Below are 6639 nucleotides of genomic sequence, written 5' to 3'. Positions count from 1 at the left end.
GTTAACTTACATAGCAAAAGGAACTTTGCAGATATAATTAAGTTAAGGATTTTAATATGGGAAGATTATCTGGATTACCCAATGGGTCCAATGTAACCACAAGAGTCCTGAAAAGTGAAGGAGGAATGCAGGAGAGTAAGAGTCAGAGAAGAAAATATGATACGGAAGCAGAGATTCAGGTGATGATGCTATGTTGGCTTTGAAGATGGAGGAAGAGGCCACAAGCCGAGGAACACAGGCAACCTCTAGAGAAGTTAGAAGGGGCAAGGAATGGTCTCTCCCCTAGAGCCTCCAAAACAATGCAACCTACCAGCATCTTGACTTTAGCCCAGTGAAACCCATTTCAGACTTAAATTTGTGGGGTTTCTTTGTTGCTGTTGTTTGTTTGTTTGTGAGACAGAGTCTCACTCTGTCACCCAGGCTGGAGTGCAGTGGTGCAATCTCAGCTCACTGCAACCTCCACCTCCTGGATTCAAGCAATTCTCTGCCTCAGCTTCTCAAGTAGCTGGGATTACAGGCACCCACCACTACTCCCGGCTAATTTTTATATTTTTAGTAGAGACGGTCTTTCACCATCTTGGCCAGGCAAGTCTTGAACTCCTGACCTCGTGATCCACCAGCCTCAGCCTCCCAAAGTGCTGGGATAACAGGAGTGAGCCACCATGCCCAGCCAATTTGTGTTGTTTTAAGCAAGTATGTTTATGGTAATTTGTGACAGCAGCCATGGGAAACTGATGTATTAGTTAGATCTCTTTTAAAAAGCGAGTGGTTGTTTTCATGTTTACAACATATGTCATTAATTTATGACAGTCTACATTCAACTAATACACAACTTCAACTATAGTGTAAGAATCTTACAACAGTTTACTTCCTATTTCTTCCTCTCATTCCTTGTGCAGTTTTTGAAACAAATGGTAAAGCAGGATTTTTTTTTTTTTTTAATTTTACTCTAAGTTCTGGGATACATGTGCAGAATTTGCAGGTTTGTTACATAGGTATACATATGCCATGGTGGTTTCCTCCACCCATCAACCCATCATCTAGGTTTTAAGCCCCACTTGCATTAGGTATGTGTTCTAATTAAAGCAGGATTATTTTTTAAGATTATCTTTTTAAGTCAAATTGCATTTAAAATAATGAAAGAAAGTGCTTTTATATACTTTATTTTTTACCATTTCCAGAATTCTTCATTTCTTTGTGTAGATCCAAGTTTCTGTTTGGTATCATACTTCTTCCTGAAGAACTTCTTCTAACCTTGCTTGTATCATGGGTCTGTCGACAGTGAATTTGCTCTGCTTTTGTTTGTCGGAAAGGATTTTTGCTTTTGTTTTGTTTTTTGCTTTTATTTTTGAAGGGTATTTTCCCTGGCCATAGAATTGTGAATAGATGGGTTATTTTTTCTCCCGCTCAGTACTTTAAAGTCTCAATCCATGATGTGCTTATTTCCCTTTCACATGGCATGCCTGTATCGAAACAACTTATGTACCTCAAAAGTATACACCTATGTACCCACAAAAATTAAAAATTAAAATTAACTTGTCAATTCATTGTTTTTAACTTGCATAATTTCTGATGAGAAGTCTGCTATCATTTTTATCTTTGTTCCTGTGTAAGTAATTCATGGTTTGTGTGTGTGTTGTGGGGGATTGCCTTAGAGATTTTGTTATCTTTGGTTTTCATAGCTTGATGCTAAGCTACTATGGGGTGTGTGTGTGTGTGTGTGTGTGTGTGTGTGATCTTTCCTGCTTGAGGTTCTCAGAATTTCTTATATCAGTGGTTTGATAGGTCTCAATAATTCTGGAAAAAATGTTACCACTTATTTCTTTAAATACTTATTCTTGTGCACTCATTTCTTTTCTCATTCTATGGTTAAAATGACACCTCTGCTAGGCATTTTGATATTATCCCATAGTTCTTTGATGCTCTGTTCTGTCTCTTTCACTCTGATTTCTCTTTGTGTTTCCATCTGGATTAATTTCTTTTGACCTCTTTAAGTTCACTGATATATTCCTCAGCTGTGCTAAGTTTACTGATAAGCTTGTCAAAGGAATTCTTCATTTTAATATATTTTTTCACTTCTAGCATCTCCATTAGACTCTTTCTCGTAGTTTTTCTCTACTGAAATATATCCTTTCCCACTAGATCTTCCAATATATCAATCAGTTATTTTAATGTTCATATCTGACAGTGTTATATCTGAGTATGATTGTTTTATTTCTTGACAATGTTTTTCTTCTTTGCATTTTGTGTGTTTTTAAATTTTTTGTTGAAATTCAATAGAATTTCAACAATAGAAGAGACAGTGGTGAACAGTATGTATCATTGTTAATTTTATGTGTCAACCTGGCTAGGCCAGGGTACTCAGATGGTTGGTCACACACCAGTCTAGATGTTGCTGTGAAGGTATTTTTGAGATGAGATTAACATTTAAATCAATGACTTTGATAAAGCATATTGCCCTCCATAATGTGGTGGGCCTCATCCAATCAGTTGAAGATTTTAAGAGAAAAAGACTAAGGTCCACCAAAGAAGGTAGCATTTTGCTTCTTGAACCCAAGCTCCAAAATCAACTCTTCCCTGGGTCACCAGCCTGCTGGCGTGCCCTGCAGAATTTGGACTTGCCCAGGTCCCACAACTGCATGAGCCAATTTATTAAAATCTCTCAATCTCTCTCTCTCTCCCTCTGCCTATATGTATATACACATCCAATTGGTTCTAGTTCTCTGAAGAACCCTGATTAATACAGTATGTACACTGGAGACAGGCATGCCACTGATTACTTCAGACCATTATTGTGGGAAATTGAGTTAGTCGCCTCAGGGGTTGAGCTGGATTTGGGGTTTGTGTTGCTATTCTTGCTTTCAGAGCTCCATAGACTTCAAATTCCTTCAGTGGTGGATTACTGTTGACTTGTGCTTACAGTGGAGCTGGGGTGCCAAAGGATCGTTTAGACTCCACACTCAGCTTTCTGCAATACGGAAGGTGTCTCTCTCCATGCCCCACCCTCCCCCACTGGTAGATCAGGCTCGTAGTAAGACAGGAGGCTTTTCTGCTCTCCTGATCCCACCTTAGTCTTAGGCATGTCTTGGCTGTTTCTTGCCCCCTCTCCCACCAGAGGTAGTCAATTTCTGGTTGGTATCGCTAAAGGATCCTGTGCCCTGGATGGCTTCTTGCCCCTCCCCCAGGGATATAAGGATGTGTGTTCTACTTCTCCCAGTCACAGTGCACTTTTACATGTTCCTGGGGGTGGAGGGTGTAATGCCCAACCTCCCAGTGGATTCTCAAATTTACTTCATAGGAGAGAAGAATCTGAGGAAGTGGACAAGGCTCCATGCCTTTCTCCAGCAGCTGAAGGTCCCCTCCTGCAGACCTAAACCACTAAGTCGGGCTCCCTCTTAGGTCTTCTGTGCATCCGGTGGGAGCCTGGAGAAAGACGGTGAACTCCCTTTGTATCTGGGGTCTCCAGCTACTCCAGACAGACACATTAGCCCCCTCCTGGCCTTTAGCAATTCATTAAGAGGTTACCTAATTTTATTTTACACAGTTGTTTCGTGGTCATATCTACCTACAGTGCTCTGCCACAGGTGAAACTGTGTGTCCTGTCTCTCTTTGCAGGGCCTCATTCCGCTTTTCTTTTTTCAGATGGAGTCTCACTCTGTTGCTCAGGCTGGAGTGCAGTGGTGCAATCTCGGCTCATTGCAACCTCCACCTCCCGGGTTCAAGTGATTCTCCTGCCTCAGCCTCCCAAGTAGCTGGGATTACAGGCATGCACCACCATGCCCGGCTAATTTTTTTTTTTTATTTTTAGTAGAGACAGGGTTTCATCACGTTGGCCAGGCTAGTCTCCAACTCCTGACCTCAGGTGATCCGCCCACCTTGGCCTCCCAAAGTGCTGGGATTACAGGCGTGAGCCACCGCGACCGGTTGCTTTGTTCCTCTTTGAAACAGGTTATTTGTTTGCCTTTCTGGTGAGCCCAAGAAAAGTTACGATTTTGTAGTTTATTCAGCTTCTTCTCACTGTTAGGAAAGGAGTGGTGGTCTTTGCAGCTATGCAAATGCAGAAACCTATACCAACTATTACTATAATAGGATTGTAGGCAATGCTAATTCCCTATATAATTATGTAATATTTGAATTTTCACATGTGCATTTTGGTTTTATAAATAGAAAAAAGACAACATGTGTAAGTAAGAGAAACAGAATCAATAGAATACATATGTGTGTACGTGTATGTATATATTTACACCACATACAAATGATATATATGATATAAAAATATAAGGAATTGGCTCACGTGGTCATGGGGCTGAGAAGGCCCACAATCTGCAGTTGGCGGGCTGGAGACCCAGGAGAGTCAATGGTGTAGGTCCGGTCTGAGTCTGAAGGCCTGAGAACCAGAAGAGCCAATGTAGGTTTCAGTCTGAAGGCTGGCAGGCTCAAGACCCTGAGACAGCCAACATTTCAGTTTGAGTCCAAAGGCAGAAAATACCAATGTTCCAGTTCAGGGCCATCAGGCAGGAGGCGTTCCCTCTTAGCCTTTTGTTCTATTCAGGTCTTCAGTTGACTAGATGAGGTCCACCCACACTAGGAAGAACCACCTGCTTTACTAGGTCTAGCTATGCAAATATTAATCTCAGACAGAAACACCCTCACAGACACACCCAGCATAGTGTCTGACCCAATGTGTAAGCACTCTGTGACCCAGTTAGGTTGACACATAAGGCTGGGTGTGGTGGCTCACACCTATAATCCCAACATTTTCAGAATTTGAAGTGGGAGCACCACTTGGGGCCAGGAGTTTGAGAATGGCCTGGGAAATATAGCAAGACCTGCATATCTTAAAAAATAAAAAATAAAAATAGCCAAGCATGGTGGCATGTGCCTATAGTTCCCAGTTACTCAGGGTGCTGAGGTGGGAGGATTGCTTGAGCCTAAGAGTTCGAGGTTACAGTGAGCTATGATTGTGCCACTGCACTCCAACATGGAATGACAGAGTGAGACCCTGTCTCAAAAAAAAAAAAAAAGGCCATAAAATTAACTATCACAATATGATACAATAGAAATAATGTTATCAGCGTAATTCTGGACAGCCTCTAGAGGCCGAGTGATCTGGGAGGCAGAGTGGATCCAAGACTTTCTCTACCTGCCATGTTCTGGGGAATCTTGGACACAGAGCTGACTTCTGGCCTCCACAATCCACTCACTGAGAAATGCTCTCCATCTGAGGCCCACCCAAGGCAGCCTCTCCTCCTAGATGGCAAAACAAGAGCTGGGACCTCCACCCCTCAAGGAGCTTCTTCCCTCATAGGCTCCTGCATAGGCCAAGGCAGGGGGAGACATTTTTTCTTTTCTTTTTCTGAGACAGCATGTTGCTCTGTCCCCCAGACTGCAGTCCAGTGGCATAATCACGGCTCACTGCAGCCTCGACCTACTGGGCTCAGGTGATCCTCTCACCTCAGCCTTCCGAGTAGCTGGGACCACAGGCACATGTCACTGAGCCCAGCTAAATTAAAAAAAAAAAAAAAAATTCTGTAGCGATGAGGTCTCACTGTGTTGACCAGGCTGGTCTCGAACTCCTGGGCTCAAGCAGTCAACTCACCTCTGCTTCCCAAAGCAGCTGGGATTACAGGCATGAGCCACCATGCCTGACTGGCCACTTTTACCAGCGCTATCAAGGAGCACCCCTGCCCACTGGCCCCCACAGAGCTTGAGTGGAATAGGATGTGCCCCACCCAGTTATCTGAGACTTGTAGGTCAGACTCCTTAATTGAGGCTTCTTTCAGAAGTGGAGAATGTCACTCCAGAGTACCAGAAAGTCCAGTAGAAAATGTTTCCAGAAGTAAATGATGACTCCAATGTTGAGCCATGACTTTCCCTTTCACTCTTACCCACTATGGCTACACTCAAATTCTTAAGCTTTAGTAGAAATGTGTCCGGAATTGGCTCCTGCCGGTGGGTTCATGGTCTGGCTGACTTCAAGAATGGAGCCACGGACCTTCGCGGCGAGTGTTACAACTCTTAAAGATGGCACAAGTGAGCAGTAGCAAGGTTTACTGTGAAGAGGAAAAGGATAAAGCTTCTACAAGGTGGAAGGAGATCCAACCTGGTTGCCTGCTGCTGGCTGGGATGGCCAGCTTTTATTCCCTTTTTGGCCCCTGTCCATGTTCCATTTCTGTCCTATCAGAGTGCCCTTTTTTCAATCCTCCCCACGATTGGCTACTTTTAGAATCCTGCTGATTGGTCCGTTTCACAGAGCGCTGACTGGTGCATTTTAGGGAGTACTGATTGGTATGTTTTACAGAGTGCTGATTGGTGTGTTGTACAATCCTCTTGTAAGACGGGAAAGTTTCCCAGGTCCCCACTCAACCCAGGAAGTTCAGCCAGCTTCACCTCTCAGAATTATTATTTGAAAACTCAGATTCCTTGTATATTTGTTTGAGTTCTTTGTAGATTCTGGAAATTAGCCCTTTGTCAGATGAGTAGATTGCAAAAATTTTCTCCCATTCTGTAGGTTGCCTGTTCACTCTGATGGTAGTTTCTTTTGCTGTGCAGAAGCTCTTTAGTTTAATTAGATCCCATACAAGAAAAAAACAAACAACCCCATCAAAAAGTGGGGAAAGGATATGAACAGACATTTCT

Source organism: Piliocolobus tephrosceles, chromosome 9 (genome assembly GCF_002776525.5).
Source record: "Piliocolobus tephrosceles isolate RC106 chromosome 9, ASM277652v3, whole genome shotgun sequence".
Lineage (NCBI taxonomy): Eukaryota > Metazoa > Chordata > Mammalia > Primates > Cercopithecidae > Piliocolobus > Piliocolobus tephrosceles.
This window is presented reverse-complemented; position numbering follows the sequence as displayed.